Source organism: Sciurus carolinensis, chromosome 2 (assembly GCF_902686445.1).
Source record: "Sciurus carolinensis chromosome 2, mSciCar1.2, whole genome shotgun sequence".
Taxonomy (NCBI): Eukaryota; Metazoa; Chordata; class Mammalia; order Rodentia; family Sciuridae; genus Sciurus; species Sciurus carolinensis.
Window position 1 is genome coordinate 50,851,686 of NC_062214.1, and position 19,583 is coordinate 50,871,268.

Here is a 19,583-nt window from a genome sequence, read left to right on the forward strand (position 1 = left end):
TCACAATGAACATTGCCAGTTCACCAAAACCCTCTTATGATCCTTTCCAATTATGATCTCCTTATTCTTCCTTGAAGGTAACCATCATTCTGACACCTAATACTGCTCTTGAGTTTTTCTGGTTTAAAAATGGCAGTGGAGGACTGGAGTTGTGGCTCAGTGGTAGAGTGCTCGCCTAGCATATGTGAGGTCCTGGGTTCAATGCTCAGCATCACATAAAAATAAAATAAAGATATTGTGTCCACCCACAACTAAAACAAAATATTTTTAAAAAATTATTTAAAAAATGGCAGTGGACTAATGCAGTGTGATGCTATTATGTTGAGCTTCCTTGTTCACCATTATGTTGGTAAGAGTCTTTCAATGTTGCTTGTAGCCATAGTTTGTTCATTTCCATTGCTCTTTATAGTATTCCCTTTGGATGCTAATTATTTATCATTAGTTATCAGATATACCATTAATTTATCCAGTTGACTTTTAATGAGCATTTAGATTGTTTCCACTTTTTGGCTATCATGCATAACATTGCCAAAGTGTTCACACATTCATTTACACTCCCACTAGCAAAATATGAGAGTCCCAGTTGTTCTCTATCTTTGTCAACACTTAGTATTATCAGTCTTTTGAATCTGAGCCATTCATGATATGTTGTAGTAGTTCGTTGTGGTTTTAATTTCCCTTTTCCTGTTAATTAGTGAGGCTCTTTGCAGGTCATTAGGATTTTCTCTACTGTGAAATTCCAGTTCAATCATGTTTTTCCCAACCAGATTTTTTTTTTTTTTTTCTTATTAATTTAGAGCAGGGTTTCTTGGCCTCATAACTATTGGTACTTTTGGTCGGACAGATGTTTGTCTTGTGTAATATAGAAGGTTTGGAAGCATCCTTGGCTTCCGCTTACAAGATGCCAGTGGCATCCCTCCCAGTGGTCTCCCAAAGTGTCTCCAGACTTGTCCACATGTCCCCCGGGAGAAGAAGAAAGGGCACAATCGCCTCAGTTGAGGATCACTCTGCTTGTGTCCCCTATGTATTAAGGATAGGAGCCCTTTGTCAGTTCTGAATATGTTTTGCAAATACCTTCTCGCACTCTGCAGCATGACTTTTCATGCTTTTAAAGTTGTTTTTGTGGAACAGAAATTCTTAATGTAGTCCAGTTACCAATCTTTTTAAAAATAGTTATTTTTATTTTATTCCTGCTTTACACATTCTAGCCTATCCTACGTTTTTTTCTGGGAACTTAGTTTTTCTGTCTCTCACATTTGGATCTACAATCTACATTAGGATTGACATTTATTTTTTCATGATAAAAAGTAGAGTCAGTCTTCATTTTTTAAAATTTGGCTATTCAATTGGCATAGCAACTTTTATTGGGAAATCTAATGACTTTGCTTTACATTATATCTTGATACCCTGTAAGCCAAGGACCGAGTACTTCATTATTCAATATCACCTTTGATAATCTTAGCCCTTAGTGTGTTCATAAAATTTCTAGCATTACCTCCTCAGTTTCCATTAAGTTTAAAAATAGTGGGGTGTTGATTGGAATTCTCCCTATTAATTTGGAAAGAATGAATATTTGCAATGTGGATTCTTCCAATTTCTGAAGATAGTATATCTCCCCACTATTTAAGTTGTTTAAAATTTTCTCTTTCTCCCATTTGTTTACAATAAAAATGAATTTAAAAAAAGAATGAAAAAAAAGAAAAAAATTTTCTCTTTTTAAAAAGGATGGGTTAAAAAAGCATGTGAGAGCTTCTTATATTTATCAAGTGCTGTTATTTTTCAAAATAAAGATCTGTTTACATTTGAAAAGATTAAGTTTCTTGAACTAAAAAAACATTCTGAATCCTCATTGCAGAGAGAGAGAGAAAGAGCACAGTCAATGTCTTTGCCTGCCATTCAGTGGCTTTGCAATCTACCCCTGACCTGCCTCCTTCCCTCCCTTGTCCCACTTCTTCTGGCCTTGTGAAGCTACTCCAGGTTCCCTTGTCTTTTTCCTCCTCTTCCCCCTGCCTGGACTCTACTTTGCCCCCAGTGAATCCCCGACAAATTCTACTTCTAGGTCCAGGTCAAGCATTTCTTGAGCATCCCTGTCCCTGAGCTGGAGGAACTGCTTCTTCTTCTGGGTCTCTAGCTTTCTTCTCACATCATCTATCCTTTTGTCTAGGGGCTGGCTATGTTCTAGTCTGCCCCTGCTGTAGAATATGGGATGGGGCATTGTTGTAAACATTTATTCAGTCATTTATCAGCCATATCTTGAGGTCCTTCTAGATGCCAATCCCTGTGCTGGGATCCTGGGTTCCAGAGAAAACTAGATCATGTACCCTCCTCAAGGGGCTCACAGACACCCAGATCATTTGGGTACCCCTGAGACACAGGCAGACAGAGAACCCAAAGTTAAGGGCTGGGATGGGAAGGTCAGGGAGTCTGCACAGACAGTGCTGAGATTTGAAGAAGAATCAGGAATTTATCAATGGGGAAAGGAAGGACCTGCCTCCCACCAGTGTCTAGCCCAGGTACAAGAAAGGACAGGGACTCAATCAGAGTTTATCCTTGGTAACATCTGTCATGTCCTGGGTTTGGGTAATCCTGGGTGGCTGGGCTCCTGCATAGCCACCCTTCACCCTCAAAGGGCAACCAATCTGTGCTTTTCTGGTCCACAGAAGAGACTAGTTTTCTCAAGTATGTGGAATCTACCAGCTTGTCTCTTGGTAGTCTTAATCTACAGGGGTAAACATAAAATCTGGAAATGAATAATATTATTTTATTTTTAACAGATTAGAGTTGTCCTTGAAGACATTGAGTATGTCCACCTGTGATTCTAGGACATGTAGCATTTCCCCTTCCTTAGGACTTGAGGGTGGCTTTATGATCATCCACCATCTCCCTTCTCCAGCTGTCTGTTCCTTTCCACCTCACTTTTGGCCAAAAGAGTCTGGACAGATCAGAGCTTTGCCCCAACTTGAACCATGGATTTTTTTCAAAAAATATAATAAAATTTAGGTGAAAATGGAAATATCTACATGTTTATTTTTAAGTGTCCTTTAAAAAATGTTAAGTGCTTTGTTGGTTGGGAAACGTCGAAATAGGTCATGTGTAACTTGTTTGCTCATAAAGAGCCTCACGCTTGGTATATTTAGAGAGGATAGGGAAGTGATTTCTCATATTAAGTTTTTCTCTATTTTCCCTCTTAAACCAAAAAGAGCTTGGAAATTCCTCACCCTCTTCATTGCTGGTGGATTTTCCTGGCCTCATAGTTCTGGTAAGGGTTCCTGTTTCCTCATCTTAAGAGTTAAATATGCCAAGCTTTGCCAGACCTTGAGTTCTGCTTCTCTCTTCAGAGAGAAAACACTTCAGGTCAGGACTGGTGTTAGTGGGCAGGGGAAGGCAGTGTTCTGAACGTCTAATGATGCCTTCCTTTGTGGGAAATTGAGGCTGTGATTTAAAACAAATTGCTGTTGCAATGTCTGACTACCCCTGTGGCTGTCTCTGGTTTTTGTCCACCTTCACCTAAAGTATTAGGAGCATAGTGGAACTTTTACTGAAGGTTCCTGGGGAAGGAGGGTTTCAATGACCAGCACTCCATAAAAAAACAACTTGGAAACCCTCCCTCAAGTGTGTCTGTTTTCTCTAGTTCCTTCTTCCACCATGTCCACCACTACTGGGTCTTTCCTTCCTCCATTCCTGGATTATTTGCTAGCTGTGTCCCAAATATTTCCCTTCTATTCTATGCAATTCAAACACTGCTGTCCGCTATTCTATGCAGAAAAATTTGGTCTGATATCAACTTCCATACATAGATTTTCACAATTTAACCAATAGGGTATTCAGCAAGTAAGGTTCTTACAGGGCCACGGCAGTAGAAAATTACAAGTGGTATTTTATAACAGGCCAGAATAATAAGATAGTGTTGGAAGGAGTAAGCAGAGAAGTTCTAGAAGAATTTCTGAGCTTTGGCTGCATTGAGTTTCATTCTAGAAAAGTCAATCCCAATCTCTCCCCAAACCCTGCTCCCATCTTTCAGAGCAGGCTTCTTCCCTGGGGACAGACTCCACAATTTCATTCTCTTTGGAATCATCAGCTGAATTGCTTCAGGGGATGTATCTACTGACATATCTGTTAGGTTCCTGAGGCTGAGGAACAGGTGGGGTTGCTAAAACCCCAGAATGGTACCAGCCCTCTTCAGGAGTCTGTGACTGCTCAAAAGATCTGCTTCAGAGAAATCATGAAGCAAATACTCCAAGATGCACAGATTGGGGAGAGAGTTGCCATACCAGAGTCTATGCTAGGCAGATGAATATGCAAATGAAATGGACTGAGAGGTGGGAGGGGTGTAAAGAATGAGGGGAGGGAACCCTCTAGAATCAGATAAGCAGTGTTCCAGGCTCCTTTGAAAGAACTGTGCAAAGTGGCAAGACCAAAGAGAGTGCCAGCTTCTCCGTGCATCCTGGTACCGAACACTTCACAGGGAGAAGTTCATGTCTATCCCAGGAACATTCCTGAGAGGTCACTGGAACTGAGAAATCAGAAGATTGTCCACTCAAAATCAGATTGAATGCCACTGAGCTCACAGTCTTAGCCTCTGAGCCATTTGCCTCCAAGGAGTTGCTGTTGGTTTGCTGGAACTCTTGTGCTAAATACCATCAGATAATGTGGTCTTTCTGCCATCTGCCTTCCATCAAGAGCAAGTGCCCATATATTCCAGAACATCTGAACTGTGCATCCTTGTATTTATTTAGGTATTTTGTTAGTGCTCATTTCTTTGTATTCAAGATGCCAGCTAGTGGGAACAAATTTGTCCCCAGCCCAGATTATGTTGTAGTTGGGTATTGTTATAGACAGTTGCTAATGTAACCCCACTTCACCTGGAAGTCTCACCTGTACCCAGAAAACCTCCCCTACAGACAGATGGTCTCTCATCACCCTTCTCTGTGTTTCCCACATCACAACACTAACTTCTCTGGTCACCTTTCTTAGCAAGGGGCTTTCTTCCACTTTGCCATCTCCTGCTGTCCTCGTGTGTGCTCTTTGCTGCAGCACACCAGGTCTCTCTATTGTTGTTCCCTGCCCTGACTCTGCTTGTCAAAATCCTGCTCTTGATTTTAGCCAAGTGCCATGTCACCTCCCTTCAGTGCCCAGATGCATTTGGTTGTACTGAATTCCCCAGGAACTTCTAGAAAGTTTGTTCTTCAGGATTCTCTGGAGTTCTCATCCACCTCCCTGAGGGTAAAATCCCTGTGTGATGTATATTTGGATTCTCAATCCCAGTGCCCTCACAGTTGGGTAATACTTACATAGCTCTTTAAAACACACATGATCTGCCAGGCATGGTGGTTTATGCCTGTAAACTCAGGGACTCAGGAGGCTGAAGCAGGAGGATTACAAGCCAGTCTCAGCAACTTAGCAAGACCCTAAACAATTTAGGGAGACCCTGTCTCAAAATTAAAAATAAAAGGGGCTGGGGATGTGGTTCAGTGGTAAAGTGCCGCTGGGTTCAATCCTGGGCTCAATTCCCCCACATAAATATATAAAATCCACATAATCTATAAGGAAGGATTTCCCATTTTACAGAGGTGCACACCAAAGTCCAGACAGGTTGGGCAATTTGGTTCAATGACTTGACAAGGACAGGCAGAGTAAGTGAGTGATCCCGTCTCTCCTGGCTCCAAAATGTGAGTACCCTGCCCCTGCTCTGTTCTCTTTGGAGTCCTAAACTGTTTGTTGTCTAGATGTAGAGGCATTAGAGTTTCAAGGTGTCCAGTGTTCAGGAGCTGGGGTTTCCCTGAGGCATCTTAGTTTGCAGTTGAGCCCTCTGAGGGGGCTATAAATGGAGGCAGTGGGACTGGGCTGGGGATGGGTTGTTCTGGGTGGTAGGAAAGGAAGAGAAACCACTGACAGGAGGCAACCACATGCTGTGAGGTAAAAAATGCCCTGCCCAGAGGCCTCAGTGCTGTTTTTCCTCAGTCAGCAGGAACTATATTCCATACTACAGGAACCTCTGTTTGAGGAGGTCAGTTAGGAGCAAAGACTGTGGAGTAGAGGATGTGTACGTGTGTGTGTGTGTGTGTATGAGAGAGAGAGAGAGAGAGAGAGAGAGAGAGAGAGAGAGAATATGTGTTTTGTAACTTTGTGGAGGCATGACTAAAGAATGAATTAAGGAGACAATCAAGGGAAGCTGGTCCCAAGTGGGAGAGGGATAGGGTTGGAGCCAGAGGACATGAAGGATAAGAACAGGAATTCAGGTGTGAAGTCATGGGTTCTCTGAAACTCTTTGTATCCTCACCCCAAACTAGGCCCTGAGGGACAGATAGCACTTCAGTGACTGCAGAGCAGGCTGGACCTCATGGCCTCCCCCACCAGCAGAAGGGCAAGCACTCAACATCCCTTTGTGAGCTGCTGCAGCCTGTGCAGTGGAGAGAAAGCACCACTGCATGGCTTCTGCAGTGTCTACATGGCCTGGAGAAATCAGGACTGACTCCTGAGGAGCTCCAGGCTGCTCCAGATCACTGACCTGGAGCTGATCCAAGAGGACAGAGGACAGGAGGACTCTGAGGAGGACCATGTTTCAAAAGAGCTCTTGCAGGCAGGGAGGACACATCATAAATACCCACTTTTCCCATCTGCCCAACTCCTTGTGGGACTCTTGTTGTATTCAGAATAGATCTGGACATGTGTGCAACTTTTGGCTTTTAATTTGCCCAATATTTCTGCAGCCCTAGTTACATCCCATGCATAGTATGGGCATGTCACATAGATCTCCTTTCATCCTCACAACAACCCTACCCTGTAGGTACTGTCAACCCTATCATATAGCTGAGGATGTAGAACTGTAAAAAATGGGAAAGGGACAGATTCAAGGTCACCCAGTTGGGAAAGGAAGGGTAGGGACTTGCAATAGGGGTTGTTTGAAATCACCTGTCTCTGAAGAGTTCTCAGACCAGCAAGAAAGAGAAAAACACAAATTTGCCCCCAATTTTGATAGAAGGTAGGCAAAGGAGGGGGTTCCAAGTCCAGAGAGACTCCTGCAGGGGTCAGAAGGTGTTTCCTCAGAAGGTCAGTGTTCCCAAGGGTCCTTAAAGGGTGCTCGTGAATGGAAATGTGATACAGAGGTGGGAGTTCTAGGCAAAGTAGTAACAGAGCTGACCCATCCACTGTGCTCAACAGATGGATGGAGGGTGGGGAAGAATCACTTGTGGGGGCTCCACAGCCACTGGGATGGAATTACCAGGTCCTTCCAGCCAGCCCAGCCTGTCTGGACCTTTCTCCTCTATAACTAAGCCCTGCTGGGGTCAACTCTGCCCTACCCCTTGGCACCGCCCCTAGAACTTGGCAAGACAGCTGTTTTGAAATATTGGTTTGCATTTTTTGGAAGCTCCTTGAAATTGGAATGAAAAATCTGACTGGTGATTCTGAAATGGCTTCCCCTCATGGGCAACCTGGATCTTGTAGCACTCTACAAGGAAGTAAACAGGCCTGAGCACCAGGCTGCTGCATGGGCCATGCTGCCCAGATTGTAGGATGTCCCTAGCCTGAGGCATGGGCAGTCAGCCCAGGACTGCCCAAGTGTCCAAGTGTTTGCCCAGGTGCCCTGGACAGGCCAGCCTGGGGTGTGGTGACCATAGCTGCCTGAGAGGGAGCCCTAGGTGGGGTATAGGCCAGGAAGTCAGAGATGTTTGATGTTACATTAAAAATTCCAGCAGGCTTCCTGGAGTGGACTGAGCTCAGAGGTCAAAAGAACTAGGCAGGATTAGAGGTCCTCTGGCTCCCCACTGTGTAGCCACTGTGCCTCAACTTCATTAGCTGACAAAGTAATTCTCTGTCCTCACTGGCAACAAATGGAGGAAGACACAGCTTTTGGAAATATCCAGGCTACTACCCCAGAACCTGTGGTCATGGACAGGGCCATGAGTTCAGGGGGGCCCCAGAGTTCCCCCACCCTTTTCACCTCCTCCTCCTATAAGTGGGGTGGCCATACCCCAGCTGATGGTGGGCAGCTATGACTTATTCCAGCTGATTGTTGCCATGTGGGAATTCAGACCCAGGTGGCCAGATCTTCAGATTTTTCCAGCAAAGCTGGAAATCTAGATATTTGTGTGAAATTTCTCAAATTTTTTAATTCTTAAAAACATGATGTAGGCCAAGCTATGCACATCTGCAGGACAGACTTGGCCTGTGGGTAACCAATAAGTGAGCTCTGCCCTCAGCTTTCAGACACCAAGGGCCACCTAAGCAAGGGGTCTCAATGCCAGTGAAGAAAAGAGGGTGGAAAGAATGTTCAGGGAGGGACCCTAAAGTCCACAGTCAAGAAAGCCATGACAGCTCCTACTCCCACTCTCCAAAGGGAAGAGAAATCGCTCCGATTTGTCTTGGTTCTCATCTACCATCTTGGCATAGATACAGAGGGGGACAGGGTGTGGCTAGGAGACTGTGGACACTGTCTCTCTTTTTCACTGGCATTTTTTTTTGGGGGGGTGCTAGGGAATCTAACCCAGGGCCTTGGGCTTACAAGGCAAGCACTCTACCCACTGAGCTATCTCCCCAGCCCTTTCACTGGCATTTCTAAGCTGCTCTTGATCTGACCTCATTCTGCTGGGTCAGCCCTCAAGGAATGCCCCCTGGCCGGCTCCTTCTCCCTCCTTTCTTTCCATCTTTGTGGATGGTTTACCCTCTCACAGGTTCTTGGTAGGTATTAGATCCCTCCCCCTAGAAGGTGTTGGCTAATGAAAAGGCTGGGAGGCTAATAGCTGGCCAATTAGAAAGCAGTTGGCTAAATTGGTAGGAATTAATGGCAACATTGCATCGGGGGAGAGAGCATGAGTTCTGGATCAGATAGACCTAGATTCAATTGACAGCTCTTTCCTTAACTAGTCACATGATCTGAGATGGTTACCTGAAACTTCTAGCAACTCTGTTCTGTCTTCTGTAAATAGGGACGAAAATCCTTCCTACAGCGATTATATGCAATAAAAAGTGCCCAGAACAGTACCTGTCACATAGTAAGAACTAAACAGTCATTGTTATTGATCTCAGGTTCTTCCTGAGTCGAATGTCTAACAGAAAATGTGATGCCAGGGTCTCAACAATGTATATCCATTCTTTTTTAAATTTGTTGTAATGACTTATACATGATAGTAGAATACACTTTGATACATCATATTTAATGGAATATTTCTCATTCTTCTAGTTCTACATGATGTAGAATCCCACCAGTCATATATTTATATATGTACACAGGATAATAATGTCTGATTCATTCTACTCTCATTCCTACCCCCATACCCACTCCCCTCCCTTCACTCCCCTTTACCTAATCTGAACTAACCCTATTCTTCCCTAGTGCCCCTCCCATTGTGAATTAGCATCTACATATCAGAGAAAACATTGGTTCTATAGTTTAGCTATTGTGAGTGGAGCTGCTATAAACATTGATGTGACTGCATCACTGTAATATGCTGATTTTAAGTTCTTAGGATATAAACAGATGAGTGGGAAAGCTGGGTCAAATGGTGGTTCCATTCCAGTTTCCTGAGGAACCTCCATACTGCTTTCCACAATGTTAGCACCAATTTGCATTCCCACCAGCAACATATAAGTGTACCTTTTCCCCCACATCCTTGGCAACATTTATTGTTACTTGTATTTTTGATAATTGCCATTCTGACTGGGTTGAGATAAAATCTTAGTTTTGGTTTACATTTCTCTAATTGCTAAAGATGTTGAACATTTTTTCATATATTTATTGATTGATTATACTCCTTCTGTGATGTCTGTTCAGTTCCTTGACCCACTTATTGATTGGGTAATTTGGTTTTCTGGTGTTAAGTTTTAGTTTACACTTTTTTTTTTTTTTTGGGGTGCTGGGGATCGAACTCAGGGCCTCATGCTTACAAGGCAAGCACTCTACCGACTGAGCTATCTCCCCAGCCCCTGGTGTTAAGTTTTTTGAGTTCTTTATATATCCTGGAGATTAATCCTCTATCTGAGGTGCATGTGGTAAAGACTTTCTCCCATTCTGTAGGCTCTTGGGAATCAATCTAACAAAAGAGGTGAAAGACCTCTACAATGAAACTACAGAACATTAAAGAAAGAAATTGAAAACCTTAGAAGATGGAGAGACCTCCCATTCTCCTGGATAGGCAGAATTAATACTGTCAAAATGACTATACTATCAAAAGCATTATACAGATTTAATTAAATTCCAATTAAAATCCCAATTACATTCTTAGTAGCACTAGAAAAAGCAATCATGAAATTCATTTGGAAAAAATAAGAGACCCAGAATAGCCAAAGCAATCCTTAGCAAGAAGAATGAAGCAGGAGGCATCACAATACCAGATCTTAAACTATACTACAGAACCATAGTAAAAAAAACAGCATGGTATTGGAACCAAACCAGACATGTAGATCAATGGTACAGAACAGAAGACACAGAGACAAACCCACATAAACACAGTTATCTCATACTAGACAAAGGCACCAAAAACATTCACTGGAGAAAAGATAGCCTATTCAATAAATGGTGCTGGAAAAATTGAAATACACAGGTAACAAAATGAAATTAAGCCCCTATCTCTCACCCTGCATGAAACTCAACTCAAAGTGGAACAAAGACTTAGGCACTGGACCAGAGACCCTGTGCCTAATAGAAGAAAAAGTAGGCCAAAATTTTTACCATGTTGGCTTGGGATCTGACTACCTTAACAAGACTCCTAAAGTGCAAGAAGTAAAATCAAGAATCAATAAATGGGATGGCCAGGTGTGGTGGCACACATTTGTGATCCCCAGCAGCTCTGGAGGCTAAGGCAGGAGGATCGTGAGTTCAAAGCCAACCTCAGCAACAGCAAGGCGCTAAGCAACTCGGTAAGACCCTGTTGCTAAATAAAATACAAAATAGGGCTGGGAATGTGGCTCAGTGGTTGAGTGCCCCTGAGTTCAATCCTCGGTACCAAAGTAAATAAATAAATAAATGGGATGGATTTAACCTAAAAAGTTTCTTCTCAGCAAAGGAAATGAATGATAATGTGAAGAGAAAGCCTACAGAATGGGAGAAAATCTTTACCACATGTACAGACCCATTCTTGGAACAGAAACATTTGGGTACCATCTGAGCACATTTTTATAGATGTGTTGTGTGTGTGTGTGTGTGTGTGTGTGTGTGTCTGTGTTTTCCCTCTATCCTTTGTCTTAGTCTCTTAAACAAAATCATGGTGAATTAAAAGGTAATCAATGATGCACACCATCACTTCTCTGCATTCCTGCCTTTCATTCTTCTCCTGCTCCTTGGACTCCCATTTTCCTTTAGGACTCTACTCTGGGCTTCTGTTTGCTGATCCATCAATCGACACTCATTGAGCACAAAAGGGGCTGTGGCCTGTGAGGAGGCAGACAGACAGGTAAATGATTGAGGACAAAGGGAAGCCCGGGTGTTGGTAGGACCTGGGGCAGGGAAGATGTCTCTGTAGTACTGGAGTGAGGCTAGAAAAAAGATAAGGTCAGGAAGGTAAGGATGGGAAGAGATGGATTCAGGAGAACTGTAGGTGGAGAAAGGAAAAGATGTTGAAAGGATGTGTGAGGGAGGAGGGAATGGGCAGAGCCAGGAGGGATCCTCCATTCATTTAGGCAAATGATAACACTGAGATAAAGTTATTAAATGCCAGATACAGTAGAAACATTTGAAATGTTGTATCTTATGCAGAATTCATGATGGCCCTCTGAGGGTAGGAATAGTAGTTATCCCCATTTTGCAGGTAAAAATATTAAGGCTCGGCAATGTTAGATAACTGACCTCTCTAAGCTCATAGAGCTAGCGAGTAGAATGAATCTGACATGTGAGTGCATTTTCTTTTTTGTCCATTTATATATTTGTTCAGCTAACATCTATCAAGCACCTAATATGAAACTTGCACTGTTTAGATGCTTTTAATTTAGCAGTCAAGAATATCTGCCCTGATGTGGTTCCTCCTCCACTCTAAATATGACCTCTGCTTAGAGACAGCTGAGAATATGGGATAAGAGTTCTGGCTGGAGGTGGTGGTGGGTGGCTGCCAGAACAGAGGTGTCAGTGAAAACACGGAGGGGCTCTTCCCTTAGATGCCCTCCCCACAACTCCCAGCAGCCTAGCCTGGGGTCAAGAGAGTGGCCTGCCCCTCATTTGGGAGAAAAGTGGGGAGTTACTGATTTGGAGGTCATTCTAACATTCTTACATGGTGGCCTGGTACCTGGGAAAGTATGAGTCTTCTCCTTTTAAAAATGGGGAAACTGAGATGGGGGGAATCAGACGTTGCCAAGACCTCCCAGTGAATTTGTAACAGAGCCAGACCAGAATGCAACCCATTGGGAAACCAGCCTGACATACTTCCACAGAAGATGTGGCACTGGGGCTTCTGCCCAGCAAGCACTCAGGCGGGTCTGCAGGGCTGGAGCCAGCCTCCTGGCACCCACACCCAGCCTCAGGAGCAGCTGTCAGTGGGTGTCAACTTCCTGCTCCTTTGACCCTCACCCTGTCCCACCCTCCCCCTTCCTGGGATGAGCTGCAGCTGCCTCCCGGACTCTGGCCTCAGCCCCCCAGGCAGCCTATGCCCTGCGTTAATGTATCTGGGGGGAAATAGCTGGCAAAGCTCAAGCCAGAGGCCATTAAAATAAGCTGGATGCCAGGATAAAGGGGAAGGAGTGGGTGGAAACAGCTGCAGGCCCCTATCCCAAATTTAGGCAGGTGGCTGCTTTGCCCTCTTCCTTCCTCTCTGGGAGTTTTGGTGGCCGTTGCCTCCTGCATGGTGGCAGGAGTACAATTCTGAAAACAACCCCAGGGTGATTCATGAAGTTGTTGCAGCCCAAAGAGGAATCTCTACTCTTCTTTTAAGCTAGTTGAACCTGATCAGCTGCTCCACCAGGGGCTGGGATCTTTACTTCCTGAGTCCCCACCCCCTAGATCAAGGTCTGCTGTCTCCCGGTGATGGAACAGAATGACAAAGCCATGGGTAGGTATCAAAGATACTCAGAGATTCTGAGGACTTCCTGAAACTGCTCTGGAAACACAGGAAGACTGGGTCAGGGAGTAGGAGCAGGGGGCCAACCTGGGGTGGGGCAAGCAGGTCATGGCCCAGCCCAAGGGTGCCTGGAACCCGGCACACACCTTGTCCAGTTCTTGTTTATTATTTCAATGTTAGAAAGATCTTCAACCAGCTAGTCCAGAGTGTCCCTAAATATGAATGACTTATGAAATGATTTTAAACTAATGGGTAAACAAATTTTTTATGCATAACCTAGTGGTTCGACAGCGATTTGTTGAGGAATGATACTAGAATTTGGACATGAATATGTTTAAAAAATAGATGAAGCAAATATTGTGCTCCATACAGCACAGCTGATACAGGTGGTATGTAATCAAACAACTATCAGCGGTATCTGAGTAAATGGGGGAAATGCTGATGGTCACCTCCCTCTTTTTTTTTTTTTTTTTTTTTATCTTGGTTTTCTGGTATCCTTTTTTGCTTTCCTTCCCCCTGATCTTTGTCCAGAAAAAAAAAAAAAAAGGTGTTTGAGTGTAACATTTCCTTGGTCTGATTTTGGTGTAGTGGGGTCCAGGACAGCGTGCATTCCATGGTGACTTTGATCTGGGCCTTGGGTCAGGCAGGCAGACCATAACTGAGGTAGAAAGACCTGATGATGAGCTAGATCGAGTCACCAGGCGAGGCTGGATTTGCCCAAAGAAAATAGGAGAAGGTGGAGACCCTGGAGTTTCATGCAAAGATGAGCTTGGCAACTTGTGAAGCCACCAGATCTTCTAAGACCTGTCCCTCCTGCCTCCACCATCCAGATCTGGGTGAGTCCTCTTGACACACCCCACCCCACCCACCCCAGCTACATCTCACTCTGACCCTATCCTAGGCGGACACACCCTCTGCTATACCCACCCCCACCCTGAAAGCTCCCCTCCAGAGGCGAAGGACAGGTGCTTCTTTTATCCACCCACATCATTTTAAATCCTCATTCAAAACCATTTTGTTTTTATCCAGATCAAGTGGCACAGGGAAGTACAGACACTTGAGAAAGACAGTAATGGAACAGCTTTGTCTAACTCTTTTATAGTATTAGTCCCAGAGAGCTTCTGGTATGGAGCTGGATGTTTCCCCCAGCCTCCACAAACTCATCCCCTACAGGTCAGTATGTGACACTTACATTCACTCAGCCAACGAGCACTCTTCTCCTCCCTTCCTCACACTCACCTTACCAGGTCTTCAAATAGCCCGAGAAGGACTTTGCATACCCACCCCTTCCCAGTAGAAATCTATTTCTATTTATACTCCCTGTTAGCATCCTATATCTATTATTAATATAACTACTTATGTAGTTTGTAATTATGCCTTGGTTTTGGTGGCAATTTGGTTAATGTCACCCCTTCTAGTAAACTGTGAACTCTAAGAAGATGGGGAACATGCCTATTTTGTTAAATATTGATTCCACTGTGCCTGATCCAGTGCTGGCATGAAGTAGGCACACCATAAATGCTTGCTGAATGAATGAATGAATGAATGAATGGTAGGGTTTGGAGTAAGAACAATCAGAATTTGAATCTTGATTCACCTATTTCCTGGGTGTGAGACCATGAGCATCTTTCTGAGTATCATGTCTTCCCCTTTGAGCAGAAGCAAAATTATTCACCAAGCTGTGCTTTGAGAGCATTATGATACTGTACATAAATCACATAGATGGGCCTGACTTCTTACAATGATCACATGTCAATAATAATGTACATCATATACTCATAGGATATTAAGTGATATACAAGAATCCTTTTTATCTTTTCTTCGTGGTATTGGGGATTGAACCCAAGGAGTGCTGTATTATTGAGCTACATCTCAGTCCTTTTTATTTTTTATTTTGAGACAGAGTCTTGCTAAGTTGCCCAGGCTTAGCAATCTCCCTCCCTCGACCTCCTGAGTAGCTAGGATTACAGGCATGTACTACTGCACCTCGCACACTCTTTTATTTAGTCTTTTGTGGTTTTCTCATTCCCATCTTACAGATGAGGACACTGAAAACAAGTGATAGTGATTGGATATTTTTTCCTGATAACTTTCTTTATTGAAATACAATTTGCACCATTTTTTCTTTTAAAATATAGAATTAAGTAGTTTTTATATAGAGTTTTGCAACCATCATCAACACCACTATCTATTTTTATTAGAACATTTCATTGCCCCCATTTAGCAGTCACTCTACCTGCTAGCAGTCCCTCTCCATTCTCCCCTCCCTCTCCCCCTGGCAAACACTAAGCTACCTTCTGTCTCTATGGATTTGCCCATTCTGGACATTTTATATATGGTCTTTTGTGTCTTGTTTCTTTCACTGAGCATAGTGTTTTCAGGATTCATCCACATTGTAGCATGTACCAGTACTTTATTCCTTTTTATGACTAAATAATATTGCCACATGAGTTATTGGACATTTGGATTGTTTTTAATTTTTGTCTGTTATGAATAATGCTGTTATGAACTTTCATGTAGAAAGATTTGTGTGGACAACTATTTCTGTTTCTTTTGGAGTACACAAGAGTAGAATTACTAGGTCATATGATAATTCTATGATTAACCTGGTGAGAAACTTCCATACTGTTTCATATTCCTACCAGCAATGACTGGAAGAACACTAAAATTTAAACATAGCCTGCACTTTAATTGCATGGTGGATTGCTTCTGAGTTGTGCCTTCTACACTAACCTTGGTTGCAGGTGAGGTCTCTGAACCAGCTTCTCATGTACATGGGTGACTGGGTCAATGGAACTGATGCTCAAATGTAATATGTCTTCTAAGTTCATCTTCTTTAGGGGTTGGTGGTGTTAATGGGTTCTGGGACCAAAAACTTTGGTTTATACTATCATAGCAACAACCAATGTGTTAATGTTTGTATTGGGCACCAGACAATGAGCTCAGTGCTACAAATGTACCATTTTATTTAATCTTCATGACCACTGTGGGGCAGGCATTATTACTGTTTGGAATTTCCAAAGGAGGAAACAGTTTCTGAGAGTCCAAGTGACTTGCTGGAGCAATGATTGGCAGAGTCTGAGGCCAGAGCAGGGCAGGGAAGCAAACTCCAGAGTGACCAATCTTACCCACTGCCATCTCCTTCATGACTCTGCCCAGGCTAGGCTTCAGCAGGCCTTGGGAAAAGTCACTGCGTGGTGACTAGTAGCAGTTTAGAGGCTAGCTTGTTTCTTTTCTTGCTTGAATGGAAATGAGGATGAACTGCCTGTCCAGGTTTCTGGTACCACTGGCTGGCAAAGGATTCAGATAACAAGCTCAAGATTGGAAAGACCTTAGGAAACTGAAATGAGCAGAAAGTTACCTAAGAATAAGTGTGAAGATCTGTTTGTTAGCTGCAACATTAAAACCTGGTGATCATTCTCATTCTGGTGCAACATCTTGAGGGCTATGGTCAGTGGTTTCCCTTAACTGACCATGCATCAGAACCTTGAAGTCCCTTGAAAATGGTCAAGTCCTGGGTCCCATTCCAGAACATACAGAATCAAGATCTCCAGTAAAGGGCTCATGAATCTGTGTATTTTGGAAGTGTGCTAGGTACTGATGTAGCTTGGGGATTGAGTGACAAGGGAACATCAGGCCCCATGGGAGTAAGAATACCATGGACCAAGCTGTGAGCCAACAGAGACTTCCAGGAACACTGACGCCTGGACTTTGGCAGCAGCTCTGTGAAGAGAAGGAAAACTTAGAACTGCTGAGTAGTGGGCCAAAAGTGGTGATCAGCACTGTGTGATGTGCGATTGAGACCCTCAAGATTAGATATTTCAAGTATTTTCCAGTCTAGTAAGATGCCTTTGAGGGTCACTTGCAGTTTGTGCTGTGCAATGATTGTGGTCACCAATAGCCATGGCCAGCAAGGCTACTCAGAGGATAGGTCCTCCCTTCGTGGGCTCAGAAGACTACAGTGAGGCTGTCATCTCTTCATGTGGCAAAACCACATGAAGATGTTTAGAATGATCAAGAGCAACTGAGAGCTGCAGGGTGGGAGATGATCACCAGCCAGGTAGCAGATGTAAACCAATCCATCTGTTCAGCCAGAAGGTCCCGAGCAGCAGGTGTGGAGCAGCAAGATGTGGAGATGAGTAGCTCTACCTGTCACTCCTTCCATGATCTTCAAGGAGATAGTGCACAGCTCTCCAGTATCTGCTATTTTTTCTTATTTCCTTTTTGGCAGTACTGGGGATAGAAACCATGGGTGCTGGTGGAGCTATATCCCCAGCCCTTTTTATGCTCTTATTTTCAGACAGGTTCTCACTAAGTTGCTGAGGCTGGCCTTGAACTTGGAATTCTCCCAAATGGTCAGGATTACAGGTTGCATCACCATGCCCACCTGTGCATCTATTTGAAATACTTCCTGCAGAGACAACATACTTTAGCCCTGAGAGTGGGCCACAGGGCTTTGCACCCTGTCTGAAGGGGAATGATCTTCCTTTGAGAAACAGATGACCCCGACAGAGAAGAAAATGGAGAATTTACCAGAAAGCCTGGGGAAACTGAGAAGAAACCTACATGTTCTGCAAGGTCTGAGAAGGCTGAGGTAGAGTCTTTCCATTTTGGCCTCTTCAAGTCATGTGGATTTCTCCTACTCTGGCCTCATCACCTGGCTGCTACAACCTTTTTCCTGTAGAGAAATCACTCATGCTCCATGGTTATAGGAAAGGGACCTATGAGAGATTTGGTTCCTGAACAGCTGTCCCTCAGCTGCCCCTGTCTGGTGCTCTGACACCTTGGGTTGGCCTCAAACAACCTGCTCAACACCTTGTAATGTGCTTACAGGTCTGTTGACTTGGCTTAGGAACAGCTGGTGAGGATGGGAAGAGCCTCCACATGCCAAGACCTAAGCCCTGGGGCCTTTCCCCCTAGCCTGAACTCAGGCAGTGACTGGCATTTCTGGGGAGACAGATAAAGTTCAGTTCACATCACCCTATTTATAGAGAATTCTCTTGGAGACATTCTTCTAATGGGTATCAATAAGAAAGGAAGGGAAGTTACCTTTTGGCATTCCTAGGGAGCGTGAATCCTCAAACCATCTGGGCAACTTGGAGCTTGTGGGAGCAAAGGCCATGCTGGCAGCTGCCAGTGGCAAGGAAAGGTGGGCCCTTCACAGAGCAGGTGGCAGGCCTAGCTGATGGCCAGGTGCTAGCACCTGGAGTGCTTGCCCCACATGTACCAGGTAGGGACTTCAAATGCTGTGACAGCTCTGCTGGCCCAAAGGGTACAGCCTGCCCACAAATGGGAAGGGTCTTCCAGGGAGAAGGAAAGGGTACAGGCCTGCATTGGAAAGGGTGCAGGGTCTGCATTGTGGGGAGCAGCTCCCTGAGAGGGTCCCAGGCTAGATCTTTTGTGTGCTCTCAGAGCTCAGACTCAAAGTTCATGTGTCCCACCCATGACTTCAAGAACCTCCCTCCTGATCCTGGGACCCACCTATTCCACTTCATAGCTATAGATACACAGCTACATTTGGTCACTCAACAGCTTTTCAAGTTTAGGAGGGACTTCCAGCCAGCTGGGAACTCTGCTCACCATTTTCTTGGCAAGGAGCCCTCCCTCCACCCAGCCACAAATCCCGAGTCACCCTGGTCCCCTCCCTCTTGCTCACCTCCTTCACACAACAAGACCAGTGACTTGCTCTCCTAGTGACCCAAGAGCTCTTGGGCCATTCATTCCCTCACCCTGGCTTCAGCTTCCTCATGTGCTAGATGAATGGGGTAGATGGGAGGTTTGTGAAAGACATGTTTCCCTTTATGTGAAAGTTGCCTGAGTTTCAGTGCAGGGCACCGTAGAGGGAGTGAACAAGAAAGAGCAAGAAGGGGATGAGCTGCCAATTGTAGTTATCAGGGAAATTTCATTCCGAGGCCAAATTGAAATATGCCAGAGGAAGCAAAATATCTGAATAGACGGTTGGAGGTTCCAGGGTCGGGGAGCTGAGCAAGCAAAGACAGAGAGGTGCAAAGTCAAGGATTGCTGGAGGGAGAGTTGGTGGCCCATCATATCTGACACCTGCTAAATAAAGACTGGCAAGGGGCACTCCTGCTGTCAAAAGTTTGTAGGCAATGGTGGTGGGGAGGGGCAGCACTAGAGACTTTTAAGCAAAACTGGAACATAATGAATGTGTATTTGGGGAAGATTCAGTTGGTAAGCTGGGCTGGGGAGGGTCTGTTGTGGTTGTCCTGGCAGGGAGTGGGCAGAGTGTGGACCAGACAGGTGGGTGGATAGTGGGCAGTACAGGGATATGTTTTGTGGGAACTGACCAGGTCAGTGATTCCTCATCAGGGGTTGAGACATGTGTAGAAGAACCTGAGTAGCAGCAACTTGATTGGTGTCTTATCTTCACTCCACCTAGGAGACAGGTCCTGAAGGGTGGTGAGGAGCTTTCACATGTTAAGGAAGTTTGGTGACCACTAAAGTCGAGGGGAAGTAAGTGGAGCAGGCTTGCCACAGAAGAGCAGTCCCCAGTGGTCCAGCTGGACTTTAGAGCAATGCTTAACTATAAACCAGACCAATATTCTTCTAGATCTGTCTACTCTGGAGTTGTCAGTGACA

The 19,583-nt window shown here is 44.5% G+C and overlaps 1 protein-coding gene across 3 annotated transcripts in view; it reads left to right on the forward strand.

Moving 5' to 3' along the window:
• Positions 1 to 19,583, forward strand: part of Cemip (cell migration inducing hyaluronidase 1) — a 175,975-nt gene that overhangs the window by 51,966 nt on the left and 104,426 nt on the right. Inside the window, exon 1 of one of the 3 annotated variants that reach the window (XM_047542052.1) lies at positions 19,400 to 19,457. The exons of the other annotated variants lie outside the window; for them this stretch is intronic. The gene's annotated coding sequence lies outside the window, so the exon portion shown is untranslated. Of the gene's footprint in view, positions 1 to 19,399; positions 19,458 to 19,583 lie in introns of those variants that run through there. 3 annotated transcript variants of the gene reach the window in all.